Source organism: Rhipicephalus microplus, chromosome 5 (assembly GCF_043290135.1).
Source record: "Rhipicephalus microplus isolate Deutch F79 chromosome 5, USDA_Rmic, whole genome shotgun sequence".
NCBI lineage: Eukaryota > Metazoa > Arthropoda > Arachnida > Ixodida > Ixodidae > Rhipicephalus > Rhipicephalus microplus.
This window is the reverse complement of record NC_134704.1, coordinates 197,003,533-197,016,017: the sequence shown is the minus strand read 5'-3', so window position 1 is coordinate 197,016,017 and position 12,485 is coordinate 197,003,533. Positions and strand designations below refer to the sequence as shown.

Genomic DNA, 12,485 nt, shown 5'->3' with positions numbered 1-12,485 from the left:
TTTCTGAGTCAAGGAGAAGAGGAGTGCGAAAAATTATTCTGGAGATTTATAGGCAATCAAGCCGATGGACTGTCAGAGAGTGTCACGTTTCCGGAGTACTACATGCACTTCACGCACTCGTTCCTTGCAATGTTTCATTCAGCAATCCTCACCCTCGAAAAGAGTCACCTTGAGTCGACAGAACTTTACGCTGTAATGACCAAGCTCAGGAAAGAGCTGATTAATTGAAGGTATGATATGTTCTTAGGTGCCAGGGCTAATCGGAACTTGAAATCGTTCCTGGTGGACAAATTTAAAGGCTGGACTTTGTGAATGTTTATGACAGGGCCCTTGTATACCTAGAAAAGTGGTTTGACTTCGAGAACTCCCCGTTTAAGATGCACGCCAAATTGGATCTGCACAAAGGTGCACCCACTTTATTGATGGTAATAAATGCGGATAACCTTTTTGGCATTGACTTTCAAGAGGAAGGGGACGAACTCTACTCAGAGCTTTGTCATTTAAAGGATGATCTTCCTGGACTTGTAAAATGTGACGAGAAATCCAGCTCGATGTGGCTGAAGTTCTTAAAAAAGGTAATGTGCTCCTTCTTGCTGAACCTAATGGAGCATGCCTACACCATTTCCAGCAGCAATGCGTTCGTGGAAAGCGTCTTCAGCGGAATGGGAAACTTATGGACGGATAAAATAAACCAGCTAAGTGTCCCAATGGTTAAAGCGGAACTTCGTGTGCATAATTTGGTGTTGTTATGATCGGCCTTCCTGATATGGCGCCACTTGGACGTAAGACGTTTGCGGTACAGCGCTCCCAGAGGTGCCGTTGTGAACCACAAGCAACAAAGGCACGCAAGCCGTACTTAGAATTTCGCGGTGCAGCTGTCTCCCCGCGTAAAACCCTTTAAACTTACCCGGCCGACTGGCGACCTATGAAAGGCTGTTTACAGTCAAACCGGCTTAAAAAGGCTGGTTATCTTTGTACATCTCTGTTGGTCGGCGTGTCGCGGTAAATAAGCCAAGCGACTGAGAACCATCTGCGGATGCATTTCTCACATTCTCCGTGGTGCCTAATACCGCTGTTTCCATAAGTCATGGTCTGCCTGGCGCCACATACTTATCACTGCAACAGTCTACAGAGTTGATTTTCACGTAGGACTCAACGCCTTCGTGCACTGCTGGGTCGTGTGTGGTGTGCAGTATTTTCTTCTTCGCCACGGGACGAACTGGGCGTGCACGCTTCTTCCCTCTTTCCTTGGTCGGAAAGGAGACGGCGTGTCACCTTCCCCTTTCGGGGGCGGAGGTGAATATGGCAATTTTCATTGGACTGTTCTGGCCTCCATTGTTTTTTTCCTGCAGAGAATCCTGGGAAAGCCGGGACATAAAACGCGATCGCCGAGGCGCTCCTGACAAGCTCTCACAAGCTCGAATAAGCTCCCATCATGCTTCCGTCGAGAGCTTCCATGATGCTACCACCACCATGTAACACGCTACCTGTACATATTGTAAATATTAGCAGCGCCCGGCTCCTCTCCTCGACATCTCTCTGAGACTTTGGCTGGCTCCGGTCCTCTGGGTCAAACCTCGGGTACATCAACTGGATGGCAGCGGTCTGATGCTGCTGACAACCGGAATACATCAACTAGTTAGCAGCAACGGGATGACCCATGCTTGACTTGGGCCTCAACGATATGGTGAGTGCTTGACTTTCTTTGATTTTTGCCAGGTTTTAGCATTTAAAGTTTTTAAAACTGTGTATTTTCTGTGCGTTTGGCTTCGTTGTACCGCTACCATACGCCACAGATAGTCAACAAATTTTATCTTTCATGTTATAAACTGGCAGTGTTTTTACCATGCGTGTAGGCTTCGCTTGTTCGCTACCTAACGTCGCGGCGGGTAAAAAAGTTCTCACTCGTGAAGACCATGGAGTTGGTAATGAAGCTAGAGAGACCAGAACTCTTACTACTGTCTGAAGAGCTGAGAATTAAGGTTAGGAGAGAATAGAGAAAGTCGCAGCTGATTAAGGCTATTCACGAATTCGGGGCGGAGGGTGACGAAATGGAGGAACTTGACCTGGGAGGAGGTTGAAAAGAACAAAAGACGGGCTGAAGAAGACAGGATAAATGAGGAAAGGCGATTGGCTTTAGCCGTTTATCAGGCATCAAGTAACCCAAATAACGGAATAGCATCCTCCCACAAGAAAGTGAAAGATAGTCCTGCAAAGTCCACGGCTACAGAGAAACAAAAGGCGTTTAAGGCTAGGAGGCCAGTCGTATGACACCGTTGCCAAGAGCCTGGTCACATTGCGATCGGCTGCCGTAAGTCTAAGAGTGTTCTTATTTTGATGGACAGCATTGACAGCAATCAGGAGAAATTGAAACCCCACATTCAGGAATTAATTCAGAAAAACGTACTGAGGGACTCTGCCGCAGTACCTAATACTGTAAGTACATCCTTTCTCCGTGAAAATTGAGGAGACCAGGGGGAACGCACGTGCAAACGGCAAGTAGTTGATAAGGAAAGTGTATGTTTGCCGTTCGCCCATGTTGAGAGTGAGGCACCGTTAAGACTGCTCGCAGCGAAAACTGTGGTGTCTCAAAACCTACCCGAGCATTATCCCTCTCAGAACGACGCGGATATGCTTTTGAAAGGCCTTTGTTTTGCTGAAGAATCGGCGGCAGCTCTGACGCGTTTGGTGGCCTGTGAGTCCACTCGTGACATGCCAGAAGCAGAAAGCGCTAATGAAAAGCCAGTAGACTGTAAAAGTCAAAGTGATGAGGCGTTTAGCTTAGCACGTGAGGGAGAGGCGCTTAGCATAGCGCGAAAGCATGATGCGCTTAAAATAGCGCGAGATGATGAAGCGCTCAGATTAGTGCAAGGTGATGACTCTCATCAAAGAGAGACATCTGATGACGAGCCGGCTGGCTTAGAAAGATTCAATTGTACCGTCATTTTGAAAGTGCAGACGGTTGGAAATGACACCGAGTATAAGCCAGTTGAGCCGCCTGGAGTTTTGAGCAGTGTGCTTCCAAGTATTACTGCCGAGTCGGTGAACGTTCCGTGCCGCCCCGAAAGAAGGCGCTGGCGAAAACGTAGAGGGAAGGGTCGAAGTTGCCTCGAGCGGAGGCCAAAAATCTCGAGAAAGCGGGCTGGAAGTCAAAAGTTGACGGTCCTTTTGAAAGCGGGATTCGGCATGAAGCGTGTCAAGCAGGCGAGGAAATTGAGGCGCCAAAGTGGCCGCCCGGTTTCATCATCTTCTGTGCTGACTAGAGGTAGGAGCAAAGCGAGGTGGCGCGTACGCAACTCTAACGACAGAAGCCGTCCCCCACCTTCGCGAAAGAGGGACCGCTATTCTCGGAGGCCTACAGCGGGGAAGCTAAAGCGTCCCTATGCCTCTTTTTCCGAGTTTGGGGGCCGCAGAACAAAGGTCACCGCCACTGAGTGTTTCGGTAGTTTAGGACAGGCTGGCTACTTGCTCCGTCGCGATCTGACGCATCGAAAACTGCGGTATGATCGTCCGCCCAGAGCCCGTCTCAAAGGGTTCCCCATGATGTTTCGGACTGTGTAAGGATATCAAGAATTTCTTTTGTATCCAGTTTTGATTTGTTTTGCTTTTAATGTTTGCGTGTCTAAAGAAGAGCAAGGAGTAGGTCGATTTTTGTGACTTTTATTTTCCTCCTCATCATAACTGCAGACATTAAAATACTTGTTGAACTGCGTGTTTAATTACATTTAGCGAAACCTAACACCTGAGTAGAGGGTTTTGCGCAAGTTGATTCTAACAGAGAATTAGGTTGAAAGTAAAAACTTCTGTTTAAACCTTCTGTTTTTGCAGCGTAGTATAGGCTTTTGTTTTTTTGTTTCTCTGTTTATTTTATATCTTGTGGGCAAGTTGATTTGAAGAGAGAATTAGGCTGAATGTAAAAGCTTCTGTATAAACCTTGTGTAATTTGCAGCATACTTGTTGGTATGCGCATCAGTGTACTGTAGGTTTTTTTTGTTTCTCTGTTTGTTTTATGATATACGCGCGAGTTTGATTTTGAGCTTTACTTATGCAGTGCATAATTCATTGACTACCTCCTTTCGTTTTGTTTCGCCCGTAGTACCTGCGTGCCCGAAACGCTGTGAATCTCTCTGGGAAATGACACAAAACGTTAAGCTGTTGATTTGCTTCACACGTAATAGGCCGGAGTTTGTTATGGTGTAGTTATGTAATTCTTGATTTTCGCGGGTGAGCGCACCAATTGGAAATTTCTAGGGAGTTCTACCAGAACTGTAACCTGACATTTCTCGAGGTCGGTTGAGTGCTCTCTGTTTGTTGTGCCTCGGGTCTTGCGTGATTTGTTTCTGGCGTTCGCTGGCCATGGCTTAGGTCCAGAGATTGATGCAGCCTGCGTCAACGTCTACAAGTGGGCAGATCTACGGTCTCTACGGAGTGCTTTGGTGCTGCAACCCCTTCGAGACCTCCTGTGGTGGTGGACGGGCTGTTACGATCGGCCTTCCTGACATGGCGCCGCTTGGACGGGAGACGGTTGCGGGACAGCTCTCCCAGAGGTGAACCACAAGCGACGACACGCAAGCTGTACTTACAATTTCGCGGTGCAGCCGTCTCCCCGCGCAGAACCCTTTGAACTTACCCGACCGACTGGCGACCTATGAAAGGCTGTTTACAGTCAAACTGCCTTAAAAAGGGTGGTTATCTTTGTACGTCCCTGTTCGTCGGCGTGCTTCTGAGAACCGTCTGCGGATGCGATTCTCCGAGCGATGCGGCCTGCGTGCGATGCTGCGACAGCCGGAGTGGTGACGTTTCGTGACGTATCATCGCATCGCACCGCTTCGCGTATTTGGAATTGCTGGCTCCGCATCGCACGAAAGAGAGAAAAGAAAGAGTGCGAGGAGGTCGCCAGCGCCGGCGGCAGGATCACTCGCACGCTATTGGTTCGCCTCTGGAGGTGACGTGTTCGTGACGTGACCGTGACGTGCGCGCTGTACAGAGAAGTGTTCAGTTCGGGCTGTCAACGTGGATGGACGTGTTTTTTGAGCGCTCCGGATCGACTGCGCAGATAAGTGTTTTTGCATGTTTTGAGCTTGTCTTTATAATTATAAGGCAGCGGTTGAAATCTTCGTAGCACTAATTTTATGGTACGGCTTTTTCGGGGACATGTCACCGGGTATTTATTAGTTAGTGCGGGTGTGTGTGTTTGAATTTTGTTGTTGTTGTTGTTGTTTTTGCCACCCCGTGAGGGAGGTGCGCGTAGATTGAACACGCAATTTTTCTAGTAGAACTTAGACTGTCTTTTTTTTTCGTAGTGCAGGGCTCAAGTTTAGTAATTATCGAGTATAGGGACAATTGGTGTCAGAAAGACATGGTTAAAAAGACTGTAAAGTGTTCAGGATGTGGAGTGGGTTTGAAAGTGGACTCAAGCGTAGAAGCGGATGGAGAAGAGGCTGACGCGAAGTGTAGGCAATGTGAGGTCGAGGAAAAAATGGAGAAAATGATGGTTGCCCAGAGTGAACTGCTGAGGAGAATCGCCGAGCTCGAGACTGCGTTGGCGACAGAGCAAGAGAAAACGAGGGCAATGGGAGAAAGACTGAAGTCCGCCGAGGAAGCGCTAGCGAAGCTGAACAAAGAAGCGACCTACCGAGAGAACAGTAGGGAACCGGCAACCAGAACGGTGTAGAAGGAAAAGCAAGCAAGTTTGGAAAAAACAGGTTTAGCCTGTTCAACTGTCGCAAGGCCGAGCATCAGCGAGGTAGTGGGGGGGCAGGGAGGGAACAAAGCAGCCGGCGTCACAGGTGCAAGTAGCCCCCAGGTGCAGAACGCTCCAGCTGAAAAGTCACAGCATGTGATAATTGCCGGAGACTCGAATTTAAATCGATGCATAAAAGCAATCAAAGAGAGGGTAAGAGGTGACAAGAGGGTTGCAGTAGGGGCGTTCCCAGGACGCAAGCTGGAAGCAGTCATGAGGCAAGCGAGCGCAAAGCTCAAAACGACAGCTGATAGACAAAACCTCGTGATAATTTCAGGCGGTTTAAACGATGTCCTAAATGAAGATGCAGCAGTACTAGCAGCTACACTGGCGAAAGGCGTCGATGACATGCGCGCCACTTCCCCTAAGGTACAGGTAGTGATATGCACGATACCGGAGGTACCGGTGCGTGATAGCAACCTGCAAAGAGCGGTGGTCAACGCAAACCAAGAGATATGGCGGATGAGTCGAGAGAAAGGCTTTGAGGTGGTGGAAATAAACAGAGAGGTGCATAGGTGGGGGGGGGGTTTCAACGAGACAGAATTCACTACGATGGGCGGCTAGGTCATGAGGTGGGTTGGCGACTTGCAGGACGCGCAGTAGCTTTTTTGGGGGGCAAGCGAGCCCTTCGGGGTGCAGGATAGCTAGTAACGAGGAAAACAAACAGGGAGACTCTTCGACAGGTGGTATGGACAGATACGATTCCAAAGTGGCACCAATATCTAAGATAGGTAGAGTCCAGGGCGTAAATAGACGTAGCCACAAGCGCCGAGCGAATTCAGACATAGGGTATATTAACATGCAGGGTGGTAGGAACAGGCTGAAGTGGGAAGAGATAGAAGAACAGCTAAGGGAAGAGAGGCCGATGGTATACGGTTTTGTAGAAACACATCTCAGGGACGTGAACAACCTCTGAACAATCCGGACTACGCGTGGGAATATTGTAATAGAACAGAAGGCAGCAGAAAGGGGGGTGGTATTGGGCCATTCATTCATAAAAGTACAGACTGGCGAAGGGTCAAGCAGGAGTGCAAGGAACATTTATGGCTAAAAGGGAAAGTAGCAGGTCAAATGACACTCCTTGGTTTCGTGTACTTGTGGACGGGAGCAAAGGCCAGAGAGGAAAACCAGGCAATGGTAGAGTGTATATCAAAGGACATTCAGGAGTTAGGAAGAGAGTGCGAGATAATTATACTAGGAGACATGAATGCGCACATAGAAGATATAGATGGGTATACCGACCCGACAGGCAAAATGATCATGGATATGTGTGAAAGGCTTGATTTGATCATTTGCAACAGTACCGAGAAGTGTGGAGGGCAAATAACATGGGAGGTAGGAAGCCTTCAGTCGACGATAGATTATGCACTGATGTCACATAGGATGTATGATAAGCTCAGGGGAATGCACATAGATGAAGGTGGCTCCAGAAGTCTGGGTAGCGATCACAAACGTGTCAAGCTAAGTTTTGGAAGAGCAGTGAAAGTGGGAAGGAGACAAGACGAGCAACTACACGAAAATTTTTATCCAGCAAGGCAAATTGAAATAGCCACTAAACAAATTGAGAAAGTAATCACGGAGGATAATAAGACAGTGTGGACAAACACGAATCAAATTAGACTCTTTGAGCTAGAGCTTGCTAAGACGCGTGACAAGTCACCCAGGAAAAGAAGACACAAACCCAAAAGTTGGTGGGATGAGGAAGTTAAAAGAGCCATAGCAAAACGTCAGGAAGCCTCTAGGGAACACAGACATGCTAAGCAGCGGGGTGAACCGACAGATGATGTTGAAAGAAAATGGGCAACCTTTCTAAGCTGTAGAAGAGATGCATCCCTTCTGATCAATGAAAAGATTAGAAGGAAGGGAGCTCAGTGGCTGGCAGAAGTACATAAAAAGATAGAAAGGCAGCTGCGAAATTTTGGAACCATCTAAACTCCCTAAGAAATGAGACGAGCCTAGAGCAGAGTTTTATAACTACAGCCCAAGGTGCTAGGCTAGAAGGGGACGAAGCTATTGAATATATAAGAACAAGGGTGACAGAAAAATTTCAACAAAGAAGTACTTTATGCACCACAATAGACAAGGACGAATCAAGTGGTGCAATGGCTCCATTTTCACAACAAGAGTGGGAAAGGGCTGAGAAAAGGGTTCCTAGTAGTACATCAACAGGCCCAGATGGCATTCCAATTAGGCTGATAAAGACATTAGGTCCGAAGTCTAAGCAGGCTTTGAGAGAGGTAGTGAGCACAATAATAATCGATGGTGAAGTTCCAGATGGATGGAAACTTAGCAGGATGAGCATGATCTATAAAGGAAAGGCGGACAAAGCTGACATAAACAACTACCATCCTATAACAGTGACATCAGTGGTCTACAGGCTGGCGATACAGATTATAAAGGAAAGACTTCAGGCGTGGATAGAGGATGAGGGGGTGCTGGGGGAACTGCAGAATGGGTTTCGGAAACACAGGAGGTTGGAAGACAATCTGTTCTCACTGACGCAGTGCATCGAAATAGCAGAAAAGGAACACAGGCCCCTGTGGCTAGCATTTTTGGATATCAAGGGAGCGTACGATAGCGTGGTTCAAGAGGAATTGTGGGGAATACTGGACACACTAGGCGTGGAACTTGTAGTCACTAATCTTTTAAAGGGTATCTATAAAGGTAACAAGGTAGTTATAAAGTGGGAAAAACAGGTATCCAAGCCTGCAGAGGTAAAACGGGGGCTTAGGCAGGGGTGTCCCCATTCACCCTTATTATTCATGATGTACCTACAAGGATTAGAGGCAAAATTAGAGGGAAGTGGATGGGCTTCAACCTCTCTTTAGTCAAACAAGGAAAACTTATTGATCAGGCACTACCAGCATTAATGTACGCAGATGATATAGTGCTAATGGCCGACAACATGGAAGATTTGCAGAGATTGGTGGACATCTGCGGTAATGAGGGAGATAGGTTAGATTTCAGATTCAGTAAGGAAAAATCAGCAGTCATGATTTTTTAATGACAATGAAGGTAGTGAGCTTAGAATACAGGAGGTCACGCTAGAGATAACAGATAAATACAAATATCTGGGCGTATGGACAAGCAATGTGACCGAGTATCTGAGGGAACACGAAATATACGTGACGACTAAAGGTAACAGGAATGCAGCAGTCATGAAAAATAGGGCACTGTGGAATTACAATAGGTATGATGTTGTGAGAGGAATATGGAAAGGGGTCATGGTTCCTGGGCTGACGTTCGGCAAAGCGGTCTTGTGCATGAGATCAGAAGTTCAAGCAAGATTAGAAATTAAGCAACGTGGAATAGGTAGGCTTGCTTTAGGAGCTCACGGGAATACACCAAATCAGGGAGTACAAGGTGATATGGGATGGACATCATTTGAGGGCAGGGAAGCTAGCAGCAAGATAAAATTTGAGAAGCGATTGAGAGAAATGGGGGAAGAGCGTTGGGCTAGGAAGGTTTTCAGCTACTTGTACATGAAGAATGTCGATACAAAATGGAGGAAGCGAACCAGGAAGTTGACTGGTAAATACTTAGATAACAGCAGGTGGCCAAACCAAAAAGAACTATCGGTTAAGAAGAAAGTGAAGGAAACAGAGACTGACATGTGGAGAATGGGCATGATTAAGAAGTCTGCACTAGAGATCTATCGAACTTTTAAGCAGGAAATCGCCAAGGAAAGAATCTATGATAATACTCGGGGTAGTGCTCTACTGTTTGAGGTCAGGACGGGAGTACTGCGAACCAAGACATATCGGGCCAAATACGAAGGGGTGGACACAGTATGCAGTGCGTGTGGAGAGGAAGAAGAAACTGCCGAACACTTGATAATGTTTTGTAAAGGGCTTCACCCTATAGTTCAGGATGATGGCGCAGAGTTTTTCAAAGCACTGGGGTTTAGGGACCGGGAGGGCAAAATTAACTTTAAGCGGGTAGACTTAACTAGAAGGAGGTTATCTGATTGGTGGCTAAAGTCAAGGCACGAGTGAAAATTAAACCCTTCACTGCAAAGTACGAATCTTCAAACTCACTTTTAAGGAAAAAATATATAGCTTTTGGTTCATTAGGTATTACGGCTTGTTGGCGCTAGCCACCGCCCGATCTGAAGGGTACAGCCATATCCATCCATCCATCCATCCATCCATCCATCCATCCATCCATCCATCCATCCATCCATCCATCCATCCATCCATCCATCCATGTTTACGGCTGTTCCATCGTGCGGAAGCACCCTCACCTCCATCGGTGGATAGATCGCTACCGTGCGGCGGGGGCGCGAGCGAGTGGGTTTCGATAGGATGGCGATACGATGATGGTTTCAATGAGCGATGCGGTTGCGACTGCCAACGCAGTGCCTCCGCGACGCCTTCAGCACAGACGGCAGCAAGGCAACTGATACGATGTGATGGTTTCACTGAGCGATGAGGTTGCGACTGCCAACGAAGTGCCTCCGCGATGCCTTCAGCACAGACGACAGCAAGGCAACTAATACGATGTGGATTATCGATAGAGAAACCAGAAATTCAAAGAGGTAAGTTTACAAAGTTTTCCTGTTGTCTGTTTGCTTTACAAGTGACTAATAGGCTGGTTTGAAACGTATGTGAGCTTATTTACTTACAGGACAGATATCAAATAAAAAAGAAAAATAACATATCTCTTACAGATACTGGTGGTTGCACCATGAGCAATGAAGGATGTTGCATGGTTCTAAATGACACTTTTGCAAAGTCATTTTCTGACTGCTGTACTGACACAGTCCCGTACATGCGCAAAAAGGATTTTTTTTCCATGGATCCACTTGTTGTCGATTTTGCGGGGATTTTAAAGTCAATTCATAGTTTAAACCTGTCCTCTTTCTGAGGAGCGGACGAAATTAAGTCGAAATTTCTGAGAATTACTGCTGTGTACTCCTCTGTATTTTTTATGTACCTTTTCACCCAGTCTATTGAGTGCTCGACTTTGCCCGCAGATTGGTAGGTGGGGAAGGTGGTACCGCTGTTGAAATCAGGTAACCCGCATTCTCCTCTCAATTACAGACCCATTTCACTTACCAGCGTACCTTGCAAAATCCTTGAACATATCATATTTTTTAATCTCGTTTCATTTCTTCAGTCAAACTCTTTCTTCACTTCATTTCAGCATGGGTTTCGCAAGAACTATTCCTGCGAAACACAACTAATATCATTCATACTAAGCATTTCTTCCTCTTTAGACAAAGGCCAAGTTATTGATTGTACTTTCTTAGATTTTGCTAAAGCTTTTGACAAGGTGTCTCATCGCTTACTACTTCTTAAACTCAGTACCCTTACTATTGATCCTAACATCTTCAGTTGGATAGAATGCTTTATAACTAACTGTACTCAATTTGTAACCGCTAATGATGCTGCATGCCCGCGCTGTCACGTAAAGTCAGGTGTTTCTCAAGGCTCCGTCTTGGGCCCATTGCTATTTTTAATTTATAATAATGACTTACCTACTGTTATTAATAGCTCTATAAAACTTTTTGCCGACGATTGTGTTCTATATCGTGAAATAAGTAATCAGCATGATATTGTTATTCTTCAGTCAGACCTAGATAACATATCTAAGTGGTGCTCACAATGACTAATGTTCCTAAATCCCATTAATTGCAAAATCATGTCTTTTTCGCGTCGCTTTGGCTCATCCATTTCTTTCGGCTATACTATCAATAACATGAATCTTGATTACGTGACCTCATATAAATATCTCGGAATTCAGCGAATCAATAATCTTTCTTGGCATGCACACATCGAATACATCACTAACAATTCCAACAGATCCCTCGGCTACCTACGCAGAAATTTTTCTAAAGCCCCCTCCCATTTAAATAAAATGCTGTACAAAACGCTAATTAGACCTAAGCTTGAGTATGCGTCATCTGTGTGGGACCCCGGTCAAAAAACATTATCAGCAATCATTGAGTCGGTTCAAAATCGGTCAGCACGTTTCATTAATTCAAACTATACCCGCACATCTAGCGTTTCACTAATGAAATCAAACCTTGGACTAATTGATTTGCAAATTCGAAGAAAAATTTCTCGTCTATGCCTTTTTCACAAAATCCTTTACCAAAATAATTTACTTAAACAGGAACTCATCTCGCCACCTTCATAAATATTGTCACGTCTTGATCCTCAGTATAAAGTTTTTATTCCTTTCTACCGTACTAACGTTTTTTCAGACTCCTTCCTGCCAAAGACCAGTGCCGAGTGGAACCACCTTCTTCCCTCCATCGCCTCCATTGAGTACGTGTCATCCTTCAAGACTGCACTAACCGATCATATCTTAAGCCTCTAATAACTGAATATTGTTTGAAGATGTATTCTAATTAATTGGTTGTATTATTGTGCTCTGTTATTGCTGCATTTTTGTTATATTACCCACCCCCTCTGTAACGCCTTTATTGGCCCTGAGGGTAATGTAAATAAATAAATTTTTCTATTGCTTTTAAAAACGCCGAGATTATTGAAATAGGTCAATAATTGTTAATGTTCTCTTTAGCACCCTGCTTGTAAACAGGAACAACGCGTGAAATCTGCATTTGTTTTGGAAATACACCTGTAGATAATAATAAATTATAAATATGGGTAAGAACAGGGCATATGATGTCAAGCACATGCTTCATGGGGCGAATCTGGATACCATCGGCGTCCAAGGAGCGGCTGTTACTAATAGTACTGAAGCTATAGAAAAAATTTCCAATGGTGTAGTTGGG

At 45.7% G+C, this 12,485-nt stretch overlaps 1 long non-coding RNA gene across 1 annotated transcript; it reads left to right on the top strand.

Moving 5' to 3' along the window:
- The first annotated feature begins 5,660 nt into the window (after positions 1-5,660).
- LOC142818079 (uncharacterized) lies at positions 5,661-12,224 on the top strand. The gene is made up of 2 exons (XR_012895546.1): positions 5,661-10,280; positions 11,952-12,224. It is a non-coding gene; the product is annotated as an uncharacterized LOC142818079 (long non-coding RNA).
- The last annotated feature ends 261 nt before the right edge of the window (positions 12,225-12,485 follow it).